Genomic DNA, 24,172 nt, shown 5'->3' with positions numbered 1-24,172 from the left:
CAGGGGACACGGGTTCGAGCCCTGGTCCAGGAAGATCCCACATGCCGCAGAGCAACTAAGCCCGGCATCACAACTACTGAGCCCATGTGCCACAACTACTGAAGCCCACGTGCCTAGAGCCCATGCTCTGCAACAAGAGAAGCCACCACAATGAGAAACCCGCAACCAAGAGTAGCCCCCGCTTACCGCTACTAGAGAAAGCACACGCGCAGCTACAAAGACCCAACACAGCCAAAAAAAAAAAAAAAAAGCCAACAAAACAAAAAAATAGATAAATTGGACTTCATCAAAATTACAAACTTTTGTGCATCAAAGGGCACTATTGAAAGAATGAAAAGAGGGATTCCCTGGTGGTGCAGTAGTTGAGAGTCCGCCTGCAGATGCAGGGGACACAGGTTCGTGCCCCGGTCTGGGAAGATCCCACATGCTGCGGAGCAGCTGGGCCCGTGAGCCATGGCCGCTAAGCCTGCGCGTCCGGAGCCTGTGCTCCGCAATGGGAGAGGCCACAAAAGTGAGAGGCCCGCGTACCACAAAAAAAAAAAAAAAAAAAAAAAGAATGAAAAGATAACCCACAGAATGGGAGAAAATATTTGCAAATCATGTATTTGATAAGGGATTAATATTCAGAATATGTAAAGAAACTCCTACAACTCAACAACAAAATGAAACAATCCAATTCAAAAATGGGCAAAGGGCTTGTACATACATTCTCCAAAAAAGATATGCAAATGGCCAACAAGCACATGAAAAGACGTTCAAGATCACTGGTCATAAGGGGAATCCAAATCAAAACTGCTATGAGAGGGACTTCCCTGGCAGTGCAGTGGTTGGGAGTCTACCTGCCAATACAGGGGACACAGGTTCGAGGTCTGGGAAGATCCCACATTAGTTGCGGAGCAACTAAGCCTGTGCACCACAACTACTGAGCCTGTGTGCCACAACTACTGAGCCCGAGCGCCACAACTACTGAAGCCTGTGCACCTAGAGCCCATGCTCTGCAACAAGAGAAGCCACCGCAATGAGAAGCCCGTGCACTTCAAGGAAGAGTGGCTCCTGCATGCCACAACTAGAGAAAACCAGCGTGCAGCAACGAAGACCCAATGTAGCCATAAATAAATTTATTTAAAAAAGAAAAAAAAACCACTATGAGATACCACTTCACATCCATTAAAGTAACTATTACCAAAAAATAGAAAATAACAAATGCGGGTGAAGATGTGGAGAAATTAGAATTGTTGAGCGTTGCTGGTGGGAATATAAAATGATGCAGCCTCTGTGGAAAAGTTTGGCAGTTCTTCAAAAACTAAACATAGAATTACCAACTGATCTAGCAATTCCACTCCCCTATTATATACCCAAAAGAACTGAAAGCAGGGGTGGGACTCCCTTGGTGGTCCAGTGGTTAAGAATTGGTCTTGCAATGCAAGGGACTGGTTCGATCCCTGATCGGGCAACTAAGATCCGCCCATGCCCTGGGGCAACTAAGGGTGTGCCGCAACTAATGAGCCCACGCACCACAACGAAAGATCCTGCGTGTTGCAACTAAGATCCGACACATCCAATAAATAAATAAATAAAAATATATTAAAAAAAAAAACACCAATAACTCTTCATTCCTCCCGCCCCCTAGACTCTGGTAACCACTATTCTACTTTCTATCTCTATGAATTTGCCTATTTTATGTACTTCACATAAGTGGAATCATAATATTTATCTTTTCCTGTATGGCTTTTTTCACTTAGCATAATGTTGTCAAGGTTCATCTATGTTGTAACATTTTGTTTGTCCATTCATCAGTTGATGGACATGGGTTGTTTCCACCTTTTGGCTTTTGTGAATCACACATCAATGAACATGGATCACATATCTATGAACATGGGTGTATATTATATATCTGGTGTATATATAGCTGTTCTAGTTCCTGCTTTCAGTTCTTTTTTTTTTAATATTTATTTATTTATTTGGCTGCGTCAGGTCTTAGTTGCGGCATGCAGGATCTTCGTTGTGGTGAGGGATCTTTCGTTGTGGTACATGGGATTCTTTCTAGTTGTGGTGAACAGGTTCCAGAGCACACGCATGGACTTAGTTGCCCCTGGGCATGTGGGATCTTAGTTCCCCGACCAGGGATCGAACCCCCTTCTCCTGCATTGGAAAGCGGATTCTTAACCATTGGACCACCAGGGAAGTCCCGAGTTATTGTTTAAAAGGTAAAGGGTTTCTGTTTGGGATGATGAAAAAGTTGTAGAAATAGATAGTGGTAATGTTTACACAACACTGTGAATATACTTAACGCCACTAAATTGTGAACTTAAAAATAGTGAAAATGATAAATTTTGTGTTATGTACATTTAACCACAATAATAAAATATGTAGGGGTTTCCTTGGTGGCGCGGTGGTTAAGAATCCGCCTGCCAATGCAGGGGACATGGGTTCAAGCCCTGGTCCGGGAAGATCCCACATGCCACGGAGCAGCTAAGCCCATGCGCCACAACTACTGAGCCTGTGCTCTAGACCCCGCGAGCCACAACTATTGAGCCCGCGTGCTGCGACTACTGAAGCCCGCGCGCCTAGAGCCCGTGCTCCGCAACAAAAGCCACCACAATGAGAAGCCCGCGCACCACAAAGAAGAGTAGCCCCCGCTCACTGCAACTAGAGAAGGCCCATCGCAGCCAAAAATAAATAAATAAAATAAATTTATATTAAAAAAGTAAAAATAATAAAATATGTGGAAGGGAGAAAGAACAATTCAAACTTACTATACTTCCAGGAAGGATATCATAATATCCATAAAATAAATAAGTCTGCTTTTTATAAATCAGAGTATGGTCAAGAAAGCAAAAGCCACTCCACATTTTTTTTTTTTAGATTTTTTGATGTGGATCATTTTTAAAGTCTTGATTGAATTTGTTACAATATTGCTTCTGTTTATGTTTTGGTTTTTTGGCCATGAGGCATGTGGGATCTTAGCTCCCCGACCAAGGATTGAACCCACACCCCCTGCATTGGAAGGCGAAGTCTTAACCCCTGGACCTCCAGGGAATTCCCTCCACATGTTTTTCAATTGATGGAATGAAATATAAGGAATTAGTTACAAAGGTATTGGGAGGGCTGGAAGAGCAAAAGGCGGAAGTGAGATTTGGACAGAACTACTACACCATCAGCTCTCCTGGGGCTCTAGCTTGTCAGCTGACCCTGCAGATCTTGGGACTTGCTAGCCTTCAAATCACATGAACCAATTCTGTATAATAAATCTCTTTATTAAAAGAGATTTATATAGGATATACAGAGAGATAACACACACGCACACAGGATATATGCATCCATCCATATACAGACACTTATACAGGATATATATCCTAATGGTTCCATTTCTCTGGCTAATCCAGACAGGAATGGAGGTGAGAAAAAAGTGGCCGTCATTAAAGGTTTGGGAGTTTGGGAGTTCCTATTCAGTTTGAGGGCATCAGTTTCATAGTGGAGTTGACACTGAGCTGGACTTAAATGTACCATGTCTGTAAATAGAGATGGAGAGGTGAGGGAAAAGACAGAAAATTCCAAGCAAAAGCAACGGTATTAGCGAAGACATAAAGACAGGAAAATTCTGTCTGCATTTGAAAAATAATATATCACGGTAAAGCACTTTATAGTTCATTGCTTCCTTCCACACACCCTACTGAGTCATCACACAGGAGCCAATAGAAAATTGGGACCCAGATAAATTTACCAAAGGGCCCACATAGCTAGACCCAAGTTGTTAGCTCCATCCCCAAACCCACAGCCTCTAGAGAAAAGTACAATCTCCTCAAAACACTTCACACTCTGGCTCCAGGATGCCTTTTCTTCCCCTTTCCCATAAGCCCTCTCCAAATATACTGTGTTTCAGCCAAAGAAGACTTGAGACTTCCAGACAGAGGCCAGGAACCGGAAAGTCACCCGTGTGTCAGTGGTAACTGACTGAGCCAACTTGAGAAAGCCAAATCCTAAACTTCCAGCAGGGAAAGACAATTTATTCCACTAACTCCTCAAAAGACTCATGAGCTGACAGTTCCAAGGACCTCTGAAACTGAGTGTGTGTGTGTGTGTGTGTGTGTGTGTGTGTGTGTGTGTGTGAATAGTGAGGGGTGGTTGAAAGCTATTTAAGAGGCAGCTCTCTCAATCTCCCTTTTCTACCTTCTATTATGGGGTAGCTGTCTCCCTTTCACTCCCACAGAAATCTGCAGGTTTATTCTCTAAACAGGACAAAACAGGACCTCTGAACTGGGGGACACCAGGCACATATGAGAGCATAGGCGAGGTTTCTAGAAGAAGAGGATTGGCTGTGTGTATGCGGAGTGCTACATGCCGAGGCCCACAGCCCTCTGCTCCTTTCAGCAACCAGAATACGAGGGGGCCAGACCAGTGTTCCCCCCTGGAAGGCAACTACTAGACTCTTTTCTGGGAAATCTGATGAGCCTGAGAGGAAAGACCTAAAGATTCAGATATTTGGGAATTTTCCCAGCAAACAGTCGCACTCAGATACCCACCCCCCGCCCCACAGAGCTCCTTCCTGGTCAGCATTTCGGTTCCTGTGACAGATATTTCCATCTGCTCCCCCGCCCTGCCCTCTGCTGGGGGACACTCCCAGGTATGGAGGATGAGCCGGCTCCCGCATCCTCCAACCTCTGGTTGGTTTGACCAACGTGGAAGCCAGGACGTAAACAGGAGGGAGGGAGGAAGGCGAGGTTGGGCCGTTTACCCTTCTGTTCCTCTCTGATGTCACCTGGGCCTCCCTGTGTCTCTCCACCACAGATGCAGCTTCTCCACTCTGCCTTTGTAAACAGGCATTTTGTAAATAAACCCTCCTGAAATTACCCTAGTTTGAGTGAAACTGTGTTTACTGTTGGGACCTGACTGATACAGTTTGCCTCTCAGAAATAATCTAGGATTAACAGATACCTGAGTAAAAACCTTCAGCATAGAAGATACCAACAAGCAAAAAAACAGAATGAAAAGCAACTTGTTGACACAGAGTCTGTGCAGGAAGAAGACTTTTTAAAAAGTATCACTGATATTCTCAGAGAGACACTAAAAGATATTATGTTCATGAAACAAAAATAAAATGTTATTTAAAAAGAGGAAGAACGTTCAAGGATCAGAAAAGAGCTCTTTGAAAATTAAAAACATGACAGCAGAAATTAAAAACTCAGTAGAAGAGTTGAAAGAAAATGTTAAAGAAATGTTCCAGAAACTATAGCCAAAAAAAACCAAAGCAATAGAGTATAAAAGGAAAAGATAAGAAAATGAGAAAAACAGTCCAAGAAGTACACTATTTGAATAATAAGAGAGAAAAGAGAAAATAGAGAGGAAAAAATAATTTGAATAATTCAAGATTTCTCAGAACTAAAAGACATGAGTTCTTGGACTGAAAGAGCCAGCTGAGTGTCTAACACAAGGAATGAAACTAGACCCACACCAAGGAAACACTGAAGACAAAGCAAGACTTTTACAAACTTTCAGCAAGAGAGAAAAAATAATCACCACAAAGAATCAATGTGCCAGTTACCAATGTACTGTTTCTCAGCTCCAAATCTGCCTTTTAATACCTTCTCAGTGACGATGGATGGGATTCTTTTTTTTCAATCAATTAATCAATTTATTTATTTATTTATTTATTTATGGCTGCGTTGGGGGGATTCTTTTAAGCATCTCTCTTTCACAGCGAACAAGCTGGTGCTCGCTATTAAGCTTTCTAGGTAGAAGGTGCTAGAGGGACATTGCAGGAGGAAGGGGCTTTTCCTGCTGGGTCCAGCAGCTGCACCACTGGTCAGAGGTGGGAGGGAAGGACATCCTGGGTTGCTCTGCCCCAGCCACATGCCCCACTGTCCTCCTAATGCTGTGACCCTTCACATATGGACTCTGTGCGCTGCAGGCCTACTGCACCAGTGCTCCCACCCTCTTTGTATGCCGGACTACCAGCTGTGGCTCACCTGTGCCCTGAAGGGTTGCTTCCTGCATGCCCAGCAAACCAACATCCTTCTCTGCTATCCACTGGGCTGCAACTACACCTTCTCCAGTTAGGTCTGAACCCCTGCCTCAGGGAGAGATCCCTTCCAAATGTATTCTTCCTTGGATATCTCCCTCAGCCCTCAGATACCATAGCGTTCTCTTCCATCTTATAATCATTCTTTTGTCATACTTTAACACTTTTTTTTTTCTTTTTTTTTGTCCACACTGCACGGCTTGTGAGATTAGGGATTGAACCCGTGCCCTCAGCCGTGAAAACGCCAAGTCCTAACCACTGGATCACCAGGGGATTCCCACTTTAATACTTTTTTATAGTAAACTTCCCTGTGTAAATCACTGTGTGTTCCTGTCTCCTGATTGAATCCAGACTGATAGAAACAGGAATCAGAATGGCTTGGTCTCCATAGCAACACTAGAAGAAAGAAGGCAATGGAGCAGTGCTTTCAAAATTGTGATGGGAAAGTATCTCCAACCTAGAATTCTATACCCAGCCAAAATACAAACCAAATGGGGGGGGGGTAAAATAAGGGTGTTTTAAATAAAGCTGTCAGAGTTTGGAGCTGCACACAAAAATGTGGCTAAAAACAGAACAGGCCTGTGGGATCTGCAGGAGGGAGAAAGCAGCAGTGTAGATGGGGAGACGACTGCTCCGTCTGGAAGAAGAGGTCTACACCTACCCATGTACAGAAATGCCTGCAGCTCTGCTGCTACAGACAAACCAGTGAGGAACTGCCAATCGTTTCCTCCTTGCTTTTAGAATCAGGCTCTCTCCTCTAGATGGCTTTGTGATCTGTGACCTGCCAGGCTCACGGGACTTTCCAGTGCCTTCCTTTCCCCTCCCCACCCTCCAGCCCTCTGCCCTCAGGGTCCCCAAGTTAAACAATCAAGATGTACACTTCAGCCTCCAGGCACCACACCCCATCCCTTTCCTGGATCTCCACCCTTCCCAAGGTGATGGAGAGGAGGGGATTAGAGGGGAGGAACTCTAAATTCAATGAATAACATGAGAAATGAATACATTGGACGTTAGTCCTATTGTTATCTTTGAACCATAGGAAAGGGCAGTGTGAGAAGGACCCAAAAAGCCTCACTCCAACTGAGTTGGAGTGGGGCAGGCTCTCCTCCACTTTACACCCCTCATGGGCTACGGCTTATTCCCAGTATCAGGCTGAAACACCTCCGCCAAGGAAAGGTTCTCCAGAAGCCACCTCTGCTTTTCTGTCTTGCCTCATCTCTGGCCTCTTTCTCCTTGCTGTCTGGGCTACAGCCTCAATCAACAGTGCTCTTGCATTCAAGAACATTGACTTGACATGAGTAAGTGGGGCTCCTGCCCTGGGCCTCACACTTAGAACACCCCACTTTACACACACACACACACACACACACACACACACACACACACACACACACACGGCACAGCACTCCCCGGGTTCAGTTTGAGGACAGACATGATGGATGGCAAAGGAGACACTTCCTCCCTCTTGCTCTGGGTCATGCTGAGTGCAGATATGAGACCCGGGAAAAGATAGTGCCAGAGCAATCCTTGGAGCCTTGCCCCCTGGCACCACCATCACCCAAAGGATGGCAGGACAGCTGAGCTGAAACCCATTCATGGCCATTTAGACCCTTCTGATACTCCAGCTCAGGGTCAGCAAACCCAAGCCTTCGGGCCACATCAGGCCCACTGATTGTTTTTGTACAGCATGGGATGGATGAATCTCATGAATGTAAAAGACACAAAATATCAGGCTGCCTGATTCAATTTATATAAAGTGTAAAAACCGGCAAAACTGATCTATGGTGCTGGGGGTCAGGATAGAGGTTACCTTTGGGGAAGTGGGGGCAGGTGTCTGGAGCAGAGCACTAGGGAGGTTTCAGATGTGATTATATGGGTAGTTCACTTATTAGAGTTATTTCTAGATATTTGTTTTGGAAGCTTATTATAAATGGCATTTTTCTTTTTTTAAAATACTTTTCAAATGGAAACATATTATACCTAGCCATGAGGTACACTAAGTGTAGACCTTAAGTGCATAGTTCAATGAAATTTTGCATATGTATACATTCATGAAAACTCCACCCAGACCAAGATATAGAATATTCCTAGCGTCCCAGAAGGCTCTTCCTCAACCCCAGCACCACAAGAGTAACCACTATTGTGAGAATGACTGTTGCTGGTTCTGCTTCTTCTTGATTTGGGCATAAATGAAGTCATATATAATGTTATCCTTTGTGTCTGGCTTATTTTACTCAACATAATGTCTCTGAGATTAATCCATGTTGTTGTGTGTATCCCTAGTTCATTCTTTCTATTGCCATGTAGTATCTCATTGTATGAATGCACAATTTGTTTACCCATTCTGCTGTTAGACACTTAGACTGTTTTGACTTTTTGGCTATTGTGAATAAAGTTGCTGTGGACATTCTTGTACATGTCTTTTGATAAACATATGCCCATATTTCTCTCCCCTAGGAGTGAATTTTCTAGTCACAGAGTAGGCATACGTTTAGCTTTAGTTAATACTTTAGTATTTAAGGATTAAGTTAGTATGTTTTATGTCTTAACTTTCTCTCTACTTCAAGGTCATAAAAATAGCCTTCTTTGTTTTCTTCTAGAAGCTTTATTGTCTTACCTTTTATACTTTGTCCTATGATTCATTTTGAATTAATTTTTTTGTGTATGAGTGTAAGGGTCAATATTTACTTTTTCCATATACATTCAATTGTTCCAGCACTATTTATTTAAAAGAACATGTTATTGTTGATTTATATAGAAATGCAATCAATTTTTATTTGACCTTGTATCCATAATCTTCCTAATTCATTTATTAATGGTAATAATTTATCTATAGATTCTTTTGGGTTTTCTATGTACACAAGCATGTTATCTGCAACAATGATTTCTTCCTTTCTTTCTTTCTTTCTTTCTTTCTTTCATTCTTTCTTTCTTTCTTTCCAATACTTGCCATTTTTATTTCTTTTTCTTGCCTATTACATTGACTAGAGCCTTCAGAACAATATTGACTGGAAGTGATGATATTGGATAACTTTGTCTCATTCTCAGTCTCAGGAGGAAAGCTTTCAATATTTCACTATCAAGGCACGATGTAAGATGTAGGTATTTTACTATACTCTTCATCAGAGTAAGGAAGTTTCCTTCTATGTCTAGTTTTCTAAGAGGTTTTATTATGAATTGTATAGAATTTTTTCAGGTACTTTTTCTGTATCTATTGAGATAGCCATGTATTTTTCTCACTTATTCTGTTAATATGATTAATTACATTGATAAATTGTCAACTCTTACACCAGTCTTGCTTTCCTAGAATAAGTCCAAATTTTTTGTGATGTAGTAAGTTTTTTTATATATAGTTAGAATCAATTTGCTAATGTATTATTTAGGATTTTTTGTATTTATATTCATAAGAAAGATTAGCCTACATATATATATATATATATTTTTTTTTTTTTTCGTTTTTTGCGGTACGCGGGCCTCCCACTGCCGTGGCCTCTCCCGTTGCGGAGCACAGGCTCCAGAAGTGCAGGCCCAGCGGCCACGGCTCACGGGCCCAGCCGCTCCGCGGCACGCGGGATCCTCCCAGACCGGGGCACGAACCCACGTCCCCTGCATCGGCAGGCGGACTCTCAACCACTGCGCCACCAGGGAAGCCCCAAGCCTACATATTTTTTATTAATGTTCTTATCAGTTTTTGTTATCAAGGTTATGGTGATCTCACAAAATGAATTGGAAGAATGTTTTTACTTCTTGCTTTGGTGTTTATTGGAATTCACCAGTGAAACCACCTGGACCTGGAGTTCTCTTTGTTGAAAGATCTTTAATTTTTAGATACAAATTCTTTAACACATACAGAATCTTCAGACTCAGATTTTCTACTTGTTTCTGTTTTGAAAAGTATTCTTCATGGAATTTGACTATTTCATTGGAAATTTCATGTTTATTTATGTAGAATTGTTCACAGTATCCTCTTACTATCTTTTTTGTTTTTGTTTTTTTTTTGGCCTCGCAGCTTGTGGGATCCTAGTTCCCCTACCAGGGATCAAACCCAGGCCCTCGGCAGTGAAAGCACGGAGTCCTAACCACTGGACCTAGAGGGAATTACCCCCTTATTACATTTTTAATGTCTATTGTGATATCTCTCTTTTCTTTTTTTTTTTTGCGGTACGTGGGCCTCTCACTGTTGTGGCCTCTCCCGTTGCAGAGCACAGGCTCCAGACGCGCAGGCTCAGTGGCCATGGCTCATGGGCCCAGCTGCTCCGCAGCATGTGGGATCTTCCCGGACTGGGGCACGAACCCACGTCCCCTGCATCGGCAGGCGGACTCTCAACCACTGCGCCACCAGGGAAGCCCTCTCTTTTCATTATTGATAGTGGTAATTTGTGCCTTTTATATATATATTTATATATATATATATATATTTTTTTTTTTTTTTTTTTGCGGTACGCGGGCCTCTCACTGTTGTGGCCTCTGGAGCACAGGCTCCGGACGCGCAGGCTCAGCGGCCATGGCTCACAGGCCCAGCCGTTCCGTGGCATGTGGGATCTTCCCGGACTGTGGGCACGAATCCACGTCCCCTGCATTGGCAGGTGGACTCTCAACCACTGTGTCACCAAGGAAGCCCTGCCTTTTATATATTTTTTTTAGTTTATTTTTTTTAATTTTGTTGCGCTGGGTCTTAGTTGCAGCAAGCGGGCTCCTTAGTTGCAGCAGGTGGGCTCCTTAGTTGCGGCTCACTGGCTCCTTAGTTGTGGCATGCGAACTCTTACTTGCAGCATGCATGTGGGATGTAGTTCCCTGACCCCAGGCCCCCTGCATTGGGAGCACAGAGTCTTATTCACTGCACCACCAGGGAAGTCCCAATTTGTGCCTTTTTAAAAAAAAAATTTATCAGTCTTGCCAGGGGGGTCATCAATTGTATTAGTTCTTTCAAAAAAACAGCTTTCACTTTGTTGATTCATACTATTATATGTTTGTTTTCTGTTTCATTAATTTCTGTTCTTAGATTTATTTCCTTCCTCTTACTCTCTTTGGGTTTAATGTGCTGGGGGTTTTTTCCTGATCTTGAAAATTGATTATTATATCATTGATTTGCAGCCTTTCCTCTTTTCTAATATATGCACTTAAAGATATAAATTTCTCTCTGAGACTAGGTATAGCTGCATTCCCTAAATTTTGGTATGTTATAGTTTTTTGTTTTGTTTTGTTTTGTTTTGCGGTACGCGGGCCTCTCACTGCTGTGGCCTCTCCCATTGCGGAGCACAGGCTCCGGACGCACAGGCTCTGTGGCAATGGCTCATGGGCCTAGCCGCTCCGCGCATGTGGGATCTTCCTGGATCAGGGCACAAACCCGCGTCCCCTGCATCGGCAGGTGGACTCTCAACCACTGCGCCACCAGGGAAGCCGCTTACTTTTACTTTTAACCTTTCTGTATCCTTATAATTAGCGTGTGTCTCCTGTAAGCAGCATACAGTTGAGTTTTTTTTTTTTAATGCAATTCAACAGTCTTTGTCTTTTAATTAGGGAATTTTGTTCTTTACAATAATTGAATTACTGATATATTTGGTTAAATCTTACCATCTTATCATTTGTTTTATATTAATTTCATCTTTTCTATTTTTCTTTTCCTGTCACTCTGACTTCTTTGGATGAATTAATTATTTTTATTATTCTATTTTCCCTTCTGTTCAATTCTTAGTTATACATTCTTTTACTATTTTTGTTGGATACCTTAGACCAGAAATTCTTAATTTTTGGTTGAAAGATCCCTTTATACTCTCAAAAATTATTAAGAACACAACTGGACATCCACATGTAAAAGAATGAAGTTGGACTCTTATCTTACACTGCATAGCAAAGATAACTCAAAATCAATCACAGACCTAAATTTAAGAGGTAAAACTATAAAAAAATTTTTTTTAAAAACTCTTAGGAGAAAGCATAGGGGTAAATATTCATGACCTTGGATTTGGTGATGGTTTATAAATTACGTTACCAAAAGTTCAAGCAACAAAAGAAAAAATAGGCAAGCTGGACTTCATCAAAATTAAAAGCTTTGGGCTTCCCTGGTGGCGCAGTGGTTAAGAATCTGCCTACCAATGCAGGGGACATGGGTTCGAGCCGTGGTCCAGGAAGATCCCACATGCCACGGAGTAACTAAGCCCGTGTGCCACAACTACAGAGCCTGCCCTCTAGAGCCCACAAGCCACAAATACTGAGCCCGTGAGCCACAGCTACTGAAGCCCACATGCCTAGAGCCCGTGCTCCACAACAAGAGAAGACACTGCAATAAGAAGCCCGCGCACCACAATGAAGAGTAGGCCCCACTCATCGCAACTAGAGAAAGCCCGCACGCAGCAACAAAGACCCAACGCAGCCAAAAATAAATTAATTAATGAAAAAACTTAATTAAAAGCTTTTATGTTTCAAAGGATACTATCAAGAGAGTGAAAAAATAATCCACAGAATGGGAGAAAATATTTGTAAATCATATATGTGATAAGGGTCCAGAATACATAAAGAACTCTTAAAACTCAAAAACACAAAACAAAACAAAGCAAAAAAAAAAAAAAAAAAAAAAAAGGCAAAGATTTGAATAGATAGTTCCCCAGAAGAGCTATACAAATAACCAAGAAGCACATGAAAAGGTGCTCAATGTCATTAGTCAGTAGGAAAATGCAAATCAAAATCACAATGAGGGACTTCTCTGGTGGTCCAGTGGTTAGTAATCTGCCTTTCAATGCAGGGGATGTGGGTTCAATCCCCGGTTGGGGAACTAAGATCCCACATGCTGTGAGGCAATTAAGCCTGCACGCTGTAACTAATGAGACTGCGCGACACAGCTAGAGAAGCCCATGAATCGCAAATAAAGATCCCGCATGCTGCAAAAAAGATCCTGCATGCCGCAACGAAGATCTGCAAATATGACTCAATGCAGCCAAATAAATAAATATTTAAAAAAGCAAAACAAAACAAAACCACAATACCCTCAAAATGAATGGCCTTAATAAGAAAGAATTTTAAAGGGGAAAATAAGTATTGGAAAAAATGTGAAGAAACTTGTACACTCATACACTGCTGAATGTAAAATGGTGCAGCCACCGTGGAAAATAGTTTGGCAGTTCCTTGATAAGTTAAACATTGAATTGCCAGTATGACCAGCAGTTTCACTCAGTATATGTGCAAAAGAATGGAAAACACCATTCTTTGTGTTCAAACAAAAAACTTGCACACAAAGGTTCACAGCAGCCCTATTCACAATAGCCAAAAGGTGGAAACAGCCGAAATGTTTATCAACAGATGAATGGATAAACAAAATGTGGTATATTCACACAATGACATATTATTTGGCCAAAAAAAGGAATCAAGTAATAATACATGCTACAACATGGATGAAACTTGAAAACGTGATGCTGCGTGAAAGAAGTCAGAGACGCAAAAGGCTATGTATTATGTTTCCATTTATATGAAATACACAGAATATGCAAATTCATCAAAAATAGAAAGCAGATTAGTGGCTGTCAAGGGCTGTGGCAGGTGGGGAAATAAGAGCGACTGCTTAATGGCACAAGGTTTCCATTTGGGGTGATGAATAAGTTCTGGAACTAGATAGTGGTAATGGTTGAACAACATTATGAACGTACTTAATGCCACTGAATTGTACGTTTTTAAGTGGTTACAACAGTAAGTTTTATGCTAATCTATTTTACCACAATTTACAAAGTAATTGAGGACCTCAAAGAGCTTTTCTTTATGTGGATAATATGTAACAATATTTACCATATTAGAAATTAAAATTGGTTATTTAAAACTATGTATACTTTAATTCATTCTAAAATAATAACAAATTAGACCATTACGAATAACATATATTTTATTTGGGTTTTTTGTTGTTGTTTGTTTGTTTAAAAAAAAGAAACAGAAATAAGAGTGGCATTGTTTTACATTTTTTACTTTTATTTCAATTCAGTCTTATAAAAGACAGCTTGATTCTCATGTCAGCTTCTGTCTCCAATCTGTTACATGATATTTTAGTTGAAGTATATAAAGAAAATTTGCACACCCATTGGATGGCTGCTGCCAAAAACAAACAAACAAAACCCAAACCTCACAAAATAAGCTTTGTTGAGGATATGGAGAATTGGAACCCTTGTGCACTGTAGGTGAGAACGTAAAATGGTGCAGCCACTCTGGGAAACATTATGAAGGTTTCTCAAAAAAATCAATTCCGCCTCTGGGTATATACCCAAAAGAACTGAAAGCAGGACATTGAAGAGATATTTGCACACCCATGTTCACTGTAGCACTACTTATAATAGACAAGAGGTGGAAACAACCTAAATGTCCATCAATGGATAACTAGATAAACAAAATATGGCATATACATACAGTGGACTATTATTTGGCCTTTAAACAGGGAAATACTGATACAAGCCACAATGCAAATGAACCTTGAGGACATTATGCTAAATGAAGTGTCAGTCATAAAAAAGATAAATATTGTAAAATTGCATTTACATGAGGTATCTAAAGTAGTGAAATTCATAGAAACAGAGAGTAGAATGATGGTTGCCAGGGGATAGAAGGAGAGGGAAATGGGATATTGTGATTTAATAAGTACAGGCAGACCTCGGAGATATTGTGGGTTCAGTCCAGACTGCAATACAGTGAACATCAGAATAAAGCAAGTCACACAAAATTTTTCGGTTTCCCAGTACATATAAAAAGTTATGTGTTTACACTATACTGTAGTCTAGTAAGCGTGCAATAGCATTGTCTGAAAAAAATATACATACCTTAGTTTAAAAATACTTTATTGCGGGGCTTCCCTGGTGGCGCAGTGGTTGAGTCCGCCTGCCGATGCGGGGGACACGGGTTCGTGCCCCGGTCCGGGAGGATCCCACATGCCGCGGAGCGGCTGGGCCCGTGAGCCATGGCCGCTGAGCCTACGTGTCCGGAGCCTGTGCTCCGCGGCGGGAGGGGCCGCAGCAGCGAGAGGCCCGCGTACCGAAAAAAAAAAAAAAAAACTTCATTGCTAAAAAAAAAAGTGTTAACCATTATCTGACAATGCAGCGTTGCCACAAACCTTCAATTTGCAAAAAAAAATGTAATATCTGCGAAGCACAATAAAGTGAAGCACAATAAAACAAGGTGTGCCTGTGAAAAAGGAAGTTTGGCGTTTACAGGTATGTAATTGGAAAATAGAGTATTTTAATAGCCTTTTCAGATAATTGTGGATATTCTCTTTTTTAAAAAAATTAATTTATTTATTTGTTTATTTTTGGCTGTGTTGGGTCTTCGTTGCTGGGTGCGGGCTTTCTCTAGTTGTGGTGAGCAGGAGCTGCTCTTGGTTGCAGTGAGTGGGCTTCTCATTGTGGTGGCTTGTCTTGTTTCGGAGCATGGGCTCTAGGCACGCGAGCTTCAGTTGTGGCACACGTGCTCAGTAGTTGTGGCTCGCGGGTTAGCTGCTCCGCGGCATGAGGGATCTTCCTGGACCAGGGCTCGAACCTGTGTCCCCTGCATTGGCAGGTGGATTCTTAACCACTGTGCCACCAGGGAACCCCAAAATGTTCACATTCTTTTTGTACATTAAAATACGTTGGTCAAAAAAACCCAAAACAAAACAAAACAAAACATTGGTCTATCTTGTGCTTTATTTTTAAATATTTATCTTAGACTCAGGCAAGATCTTAGTTCCCTGACCAGGGATTGAACCCACGCCCCCTGCAGTCGAAGCATAGTCTTAACCACTGGCTGGCCAGGGAAGTCCCTATCTTGCGTTTTTAATGGGCTTTTTAATCATGCAAATTTTTATAACACTGTGCATTGGTCATGGTGTATGATCCTTTTAGTGTGCTATTGAATTCATTTTGCTAGTATTTGGTTGCAAATTTTTGCATCTATATTCATCAGGAATATTTGCCTATAGTTTTCTTTTCTTGTGATGTCCTTATCTGGCTTTGGTATCAGGGTAATTCTGGCCTCATCAAATGAGTTTGGGAGTGTTTCCTCCTCTTCAATTTTTTGGAACTTTGAGAAGGACTGGCATTACTTCTTTAAATGTTTGGTAGAATTCACCAGTGAAACTATCTGGCCATTTCTTGTTGGGAAATTTCGATTACTGATTCAATCTCCTTATTTGTGATTAGTCTGTTCAGACTTTCCATTTCTTCATGATTCAGTCTTGATAGCTTGTATAATTCTAGGAATTTATGCATTGCTTCTAAGTTGTCCTATTTGTTGGTATGTATTTGTTCATAGTAGCCCCTTATGATCCTTTGTATTTCTGTGGTATCAGTTGTAATGCCTCTTCTTTCATTTATAATTTTATTTATTTCAGTCCTCTCTCTCTCTCTTTTTATTTGCTAACCTGACATCAGTTTGAATTCTTTTCTTCTTATCTTGTAATCTAGCAGCCAGCCATTTACTTAATTCAAAGCTGAGCATTTTCCCCTTCAGTTTTACCTTCAGCAAATGTCTAAAATTTTCTTAAAGGGATAGCACATTTAAATAATTAATTTAAATTATTATTTTTTAGATAGCTAGTGGGAAGCAGCCACATAGCGCAGGGAGATCAGCTTTGTGCTTTGTGACCACCTAGAGGAGTGGGATAGGAAGGATGGCAGGGAGATGCAAGAGGGAGGAGATACGGGGATATATGTATATGTATAGCTGATTCACTTTGTTATAAAGCAGAAACTAACACACCATTGTAAAGCAATTATACTCCAATAAAGATGTTTAAAAAAATAAAAATAAATTATTATTTTTAATTTATTTATTTATTAATTTATTTATTTGTCGCACTATGTGGCTTGCAAGATCCAGGAGTGGCTGTTTGTTCCAAAGGAAAATAACCCTGTATCTGCAAGCCTATCTCCATCCCCTTTCTCTTCTCAATGGGCACACCTACAAATGAAGACTCTTGATCTGCCCAGGGTGAGGATATTTTTATCTCTTTTTACTCTGCAATGCATGCAGCAGCTCTTCTCCCTAGTTGACCCAGTTGGTGACAATGCAGACTCTGTGAGCAGAGGCCAACCTGCAGCTGCAGGAACCTTCTTTTCAGCATTCCTCTTACTGCCTCTGGAAGCCCTGCAGAGCCTCAATCATTGCCCTGGTCCATCAATAGGAAAGTCCCAATCATTCATGATGGTGGCCATTCCACCTCATATCTCATCCCATCTCATTCCACCTCACATCTCATCCCACCAGCCTTTTCTGCCCTCCCCTCTTCTCTCTGGGTTCTGCTTATGTCACTGTGTGATGATTTCAGTAGATCAAGTAAAAATTGTATTACAGACAACAGTAATGCTAGGAGGAAAGAATGAAGAAAACCAGCACACAGTGATTAGAGCCCATGTTTGCACAACCAAAGAGTCAAGAAATTATGGATACAAAAAAAAGAAAAGAAAAGAAAGAAAGAAAAAGGAATGATGGATTGATGGATACAGAATGAGTAATCAGCTGTGGCTGCCAGGTGACACCATAGCAACTCCAGCTAGGACAAGGCAAAAAAAAAAAAGGTCAGCAAGCCCTTCATGCCTTCGTAGTATTTATTATATGGAGAGCTATTTTTAATAGTCAAGCTCTTCTGTTATAGAACAGATTTTCTTATTTATGAATATGTAATCTGACTTTGATTCTCGTCTATCCTTGGCCACTGGCCAAGTAGAAGCCTAGTGCCATGATACAGCATAAGGAGTTTTGGACTTCTGGATAAATTATGCTAGAATTCCACACAGTTCAAGCGTCTATATCCCCAAAGCAGGTATTCTCCTTATACCACTCTTAGACTCAGGCAAGAAAGGCTGCTGTTCTGGGTTCATCTAGAGCACCCTCTCATCACCACCATGGGCCTTCCTCTGGCCTCCCCACCCTAGGGGCTGGCTTTTTTGGAGCCCACATTGACTTCTAGACCAGGGCTACTCAAAATGGTTCTCTAACCACTACCAGTCAGCAAACTTCTTGTTACTGGTCCACAACACACACTAAATATAGGAATTTATATAAGAAAAAAAATAAGAAATTTTTTTTTTTTTCGGTACGCGGGCCTCTCACTGTTGTGGCCTCTCCTGTTGTGGAGCACAGGCTCCGGACGCGCAGGCTCAGAGGCCAATGGCTCACGGGCCCAGCTGCTCCGCGGCATGTGGGATCTTCCCAGACCGGGGCACGAACCCGCGTCCCCTGCATCGGCAGGCGGACTCTCAACCACTGTGCCACCAGGGAAGCCCCCTTGCATAACTTTTAAGCGGACCCTGAGCCAATAAGATTAAGAACTACTGGCCGAGATATTGCAGAAAATCTGCTGGGACAAGTCGGCCTGTTCCACTATGCTAGTTCCAGAGACAGAGTCAAGGACTGTCTCTTCCTCTTCTTGGGGCAAACCTAGAGAACAGCCATCACTGGTGGCCATGAAGGTCTCCTGCATGCTTCCTGTATCCTCTGTTTCTCTCGATGACAAATCAAAATTATAAAGGAGTATCGACTGAAAAAACAACAAAAACAAAAACTGCACAACCTAAAAGCTGCGAGTTGTGTTTTACTGAGAACTATAGACCAGGAGACAGCCTCTCATATAGCTCTGAGGCAAAGGAGGAGCCAGGATATATAGGAGTTTTTGCTGGGGAAAAACAAACAAACAAAAAACAGTAGTCAAACGTCAAAAGATTATTGCTAATCACAAAAAAAGAGACATCTCAACTTAATGATTTTAGTGCTTTTCTGTGTATGGAAAGGTGCAAGAGTCTGGGATCACTGAAATTATTCCTTTGATATGCATCTTAACTCTCTAGGGCCAGCATCCTGTTTTTTTTCCATCCTGAATTCCCTTCAGGGTGCACCGCTGGGGCTGGCTGCAGTCCTAACAAGCCCCAAATAAACACCTGTTTATTTCAGTCAGTCTGTTTCTAAAATTTGGATTAACACTCCCACAGATCAGACTTGCTGGGTTTCTAGGAGTCGTCCCTTCCTCTCCAGTAAAGACCCAACCCCAAGATCCAAGCTCTCGGGTTTTCCCCCGCTCTGGCCCCGAGGGTCACCAGGCGTTGGAGAAGCCACTTTCTCTGCAGGGGCAACCGCTGGCCTTCCTCCCGCTGTGCTGGCAGGGGAGCCTGGGGCCGCTATGAGGAACAGAGGCACGCTCTGTGAGATGCCTCCAGCATCTCTCCCCCGTGATGGGAGCAGGTTCCTAACCTGGAGCCCTGTCACAGCAGCCCTCCACCCGGGCGTTTCCCGCAGAAGCACCACATCCAAGGGTGACCAGGGAAGAGAGGCACCCGGGCTGGCTCCACGAGGCGAGCAGGGCCAAGAGAGTGGCTTGCACAGGGAGTGGGGCAGAACATGGTCTTTCCTTCCACCCGCACCCCCTCCTCACCTCCTGCAGGCCCTGAGTAAACCTGGGCACCCTCTCCGCCTCTTCCTGGTACTTGGACCCACACTAGTCCCCGCTGGGCCCTGGGGCACAGAGAACTGACCTTTCCCAGGGTGGCTGGGGCCTCTGGATCCTGCAATCATGGGCAGATGGAAAATTTCTGCGGAACCTCCGGCCCAGACAGACTTCAAGCCTCAAGCTGTCCTAGCCAAGGGGGAATCTCATGCTCTTGTCCAGAAACACTCGTTTCTTAAGGAAAAACACCCCATAACTTTTTTTTTTTTTAATTTAAGGTGGATTCTAGGCCCTAGGAAATGTTTGGGAAAGACTTCCCTGTTGCAACTCGGCAAGATGAAGGCTACACCCTCCCTGGCTGGCTCAGCTGCTGCCTCTGCAGCACAGCTCCCAGCAACTCACTGAGAACTGGAAAGCTTCCAGAAGTCTTGGGAGAGTCAGAGAGGAGGTCAGCGTCTCTAACTGGGGTCAGGACACAGTTCTTCAAGATAGGAGGATGAAGCCCCAGAGAAGCGTCTGCATTGAAGCCTGGAACAGACACCGTGTCTTCCACTGGACACAGTCAGAGCCACCATCGCCTCCCCCATCCCTGACCTTAGGAGGTAGCCCTCCAAACCCAAACTCTCCCCCACACAATGTAAAAACTTGGGTGCAGTCTTCCCAACTTTGTTCTGAGAAATGAGATAAGAGGGAGAATTCAGCTCCTCCCTTCAGCCCTAGAGCTCCAGCTGCTGGTGCAGGGAATCTCCTAATAACCGATCCCTCCTGAGTAGAGACCACAGTCCATAGTCCTGGGTCTTTATCAGTGACTCCCTCCTTTGTACTCGAGGGGGTGGCAATGGTGCGATGCTGCAGCCGCCTGCCTATCTGACCTGAGTCCTCTGGTCTCTCCCCATTATCTCCTGCAGCACCAAGGAATGTAGTGTTATCCAGCTTTTCTGGCAGAAAAAAATGTCTTTGTGTTTTGAATCTCAACCTATATGGCTCCTGCCTAGGGCCAGAAATCTGGTTGGTCACAATCACTGGGAAATAGTGGCTCAGGACATTGCAGTTTAATTCATTTCATGCTAAACATCAAGGAAGATGAAATATACAACATGGGACATGGTGGCACCAGAGCAGATGTATGGGGTTTTCTCCAGGACTTGCAAGTCTGGCTTTGGTAACTGGGAAGATAGCGTGTCATTCCCTGAAATAGAGGGTGCTGGAGGAGGAGCAGGTGCTGAGGGGAATAATGTTCATTTGGAGGCATGTTGAATGTGAGGTGCTCGTGGGTCATCCAAGGAGAAAAGTCCAGTGGATAGTTGAATACAGGCCCTAGACCATGGGGGTGAGCAGGGAGAAGTCCAATCTGGAGGTGAACCATGGTGACGCTCCCAAATCTTATGTAAACCATGGGTTTGGATGGGGCCATTCAAGGACCTTGTACTGACCAGAAGAGCTCACAGCCAAAATGGTGCCGTGGGGGGGGGAGGGGAAGAGCAGAGGAAGGAGCTCCAGGAAAGGAGACTGAGAAGGAGCAGCCAGAGAGGCAGGAGTGAAACCAAGAGGGGTTTTGTGTGTTTGCTTGTTTGTTTTGTTTTTAAACCAATGGATGACAGAGTTTCAAGGAAATAAGTCAACAAAGTCAAATACTAAGAGATTGCAAGTAAGATCAAACCTGGGACTTGGCCGCATGAAAGTCAAAGGCGATTTTGGTGAGAGCATTTGAGGGGTGGGTCAAGGAGGAGCCGGATGGTAGGGAGTGCAGGAAGAGGACGAGGACACAGATCACTAAGTAGTTTACAGGGCTGAGGAGGGGGCAAGTGCGGGAAAAGCTGAGCATCCTTATTTGGTAAAGGGAAGAACCATGAGCGAGGAAGGGGAAGGTAAGATAAAGAGGACAATGGGGCTTCCCTGGTGGCGCAGTGGTTGAGAGTCCGCCTGCCGATGCAGGGGACGCGGGTTCGTACCCCGGTCCGGGAAGATCCCACATGCGGCGGAGCGGCTGGGCCTGTGAGCCATGGCTGCTGAGCCTGCGTGTCCAGAGTCTGTGCTCCACAATGGGAAAGGCCACAACAGTGAGAGGCCCGCGTACCGCAAAAACAAAAAAGAAAAGAAAAAAGAAAGAGGACAATGGATGGGGGATCATGGAAGGTGAGAGGATGGAGGCTGCGTGCCCTGCCTCTGCAGAGTGAAACTTGTAGGTGATGGGGAAAGCTGAAGAAGTTATTTTCCTCTGTGAAGTAGGAGGTAGAACCATCTGCATAAGGTAGGGTGGGAGATGGTGGGATGGAGTTGAGGAAAGAGAAGAAAGTTAGGAATTGTCATTGAGGGGAAGCAGAATGAAAGTGAGCAGAGATGCACAGCATTGCCTCACTGTGTGACAGGCCTGCTGAGGCGGGAGTCTGTGAGTTCCCAGCTCCTCTACTCAACATGGTCACGCGGCTTCCTCCTTTCACATGGACAGCTCACCACGGGACACGGCATGTTGACCCAGCGTCGGAGTGTTGCTGGGCAGAGTGGTTAATACGAGACCACAGGCTATGGGCTGGGATGCGAAGCAAGTAAGAGCCCACACAAAGGAGCTGCACGACCAGAAGAGGAGGAGTTTGTAGTATGTATTGGGAGTATAGGTGAAAAGCAGAGGAGCTGAAGGATACAGACAAATGCTGGATTATGACCTTTCGGAGGTGACACTCCCGATGGCAGTGGGGCGCCCATGGGAGTGCACTGTTTTGTGGAGAGGAGGTGAATGCCCTCAGAAATGAGGAGGCCGAAGGAGAACAAAGCGAGGGCATCACACAGGTTTCTCAGACACACATTCTGAGAAGGCACTAGGGTAATGGTGGGAGAAGCGACCAGAAGACAGTAAGCCAGGTGCCCAGGTCCCCAGTGAGTGCAGGGAAGGAAGTAGGAAACCAAGAACAAATGGGTTATCTGAGCGGCAGGAGACTCCAACTCATGCTTTTCTAGAGATGGAAGAAAAGATATCTGCAAGAGGCAATGAGAGTAAAAATAACTCAGGCCCTGCCCCTCAGATATGTATAATGGGACCCTGGGTGAGGGGAGACCTCAGCTGCTCATTTGAGAAGTGGGGGAGAACATTCTCTCCATGCTTGAATAGCACTTCGCCTGTCCTCTGAAACCTCTCTTGTAGGTCAGCAGTGGGTGGGGTGGGGAGTGGGGACCCTGAGGATCTGTCACAGGGTGAGGGGCAGCAGCCCTTTGTTCGGGGTGAAAAGTGGCAGGAACAGGAAAGTTAGGAGCCTAACCAGCCTCAAGGAATTAAGGCCTGTGTCTCTGTCCTCCGGGTGGGGGGATTGAGGCCAGGTGCCACTTGCTGCCTGAGGCTCAGGGTTCCAGAAAGAGCCTGGTAAAAGGCTGATTTGCACCTGAACAGGTTCTTCCAGTGTGGAGGCAGGTACCAGTTTGTGTCCCAGGGGTCTGTGGGCTATCCCTGCCCTGGACTATTCCTCAGGAGGAAAACTGATCTTATCTCCATGTCTTTCCACCAAGCTTAAGCACCACAGATTTTTGTATTTTATTTATTTATTTTTATTTACTTATTTATTTTGACCACACTGTGAGGCATGAGGGATCTTAGTTCCCTGACCAGGGATTGAACCCGGGCCCCCTGCAGTGGGAGCGAGGAGTCCTAACCACTGGACCACCAGGGAATTCCCAGAAATCTCTATTTTTGAGAAGGAAGAAAGGGAGGAAGAGGAAGGACTGCCACCATGACAGGAAGGACTGGCTAGGTCAGAAGACGAAAGGGTGGGGTCGGGGAGTTGACGGGCATCAGAGTCCAGCACTAGACCTGAGCTCTCCTAGGACACCAGCTCGCCTGGCTTCCTCACCCCTCTCCCTCCCTGAAAGACAGAAGCACATCTTATCTGCTAACCTTCACTTCCTGCAGTCGTCGTCTTCTTTTTTTTTTTTTAGCTGCACAGCATTCGGGATCTTAGTTCCCTGGCCAGGGATCCCTGCGGTGGAAGTGTGGAACTTCAACCAGTAGACAACCAGGGAAGTCCCTACTTAGGCTACTTAATATTTACTTCTGTGAAAAGCCAGGAAGATGGGAGGCTATGAGGCCTGTGCTAATGGAAAAGGCATGGGGTGGTGGTTAAAAAAAAAAAAATCAAAATATTTACCCGGTCCTTTCCCCTACACATACCCACCTATCTCGTATGTGTTAGGAATGAGAGTTTGGCTTGTGTTTGGAAAAGCAAACAGTCAAGGTCCTAAGCACCCAGCCATCAGCAGAACACAAAGTCCCTGTGATCCACCTCAGTCCCGCCCACTGCCCCATCTTCCAGCTGAAACTCAGATACCAGAAGGTGTGCAAACAGAGGAGGTGCTCTTCCGCACCAGTCAGATTCTGTTTTCTCCACTTCAGCCCACATCTACCCACTCAGTTCCATTTAAGAAACAGTTTCTATCTGTCTTTACTTTTACCACCAGTCTTGGTTAAACATCAGAAAAGAGACAAATTACACACTTCTCAGAAACTGGAATTTTATAAAAAGGCATTTTTCTCTTATATCCATAAAATGATATCATTTTTGCAAGTATAGAAATGTGTCATAAATTATACAGAATGTTCCTTAATTACAGCTCATTGCAACTTGGTACTTTCCTCCCTCCCTAAAAAACGAGAGAGAACCAAAAAAATAATATATATATAACTGTATATATATATATATATATATTTATATATATATATATATTTATATATTTATATTTATATAATATAGACAAACAAAATATGAAAAAAAATCATTTCCTCT

This window comes from Stenella coeruleoalba (assembly GCF_951394435.1).
Source record: "Stenella coeruleoalba genome assembly, chromosome: 1".
NCBI classification, from domain to species: domain Eukaryota; kingdom Metazoa; phylum Chordata; class Mammalia; order Artiodactyla; family Delphinidae; genus Stenella; species Stenella coeruleoalba.
The sequence above is the reverse complement of the archived record's forward strand: the minus strand, read 5'-3'. Positions refer to the sequence as shown.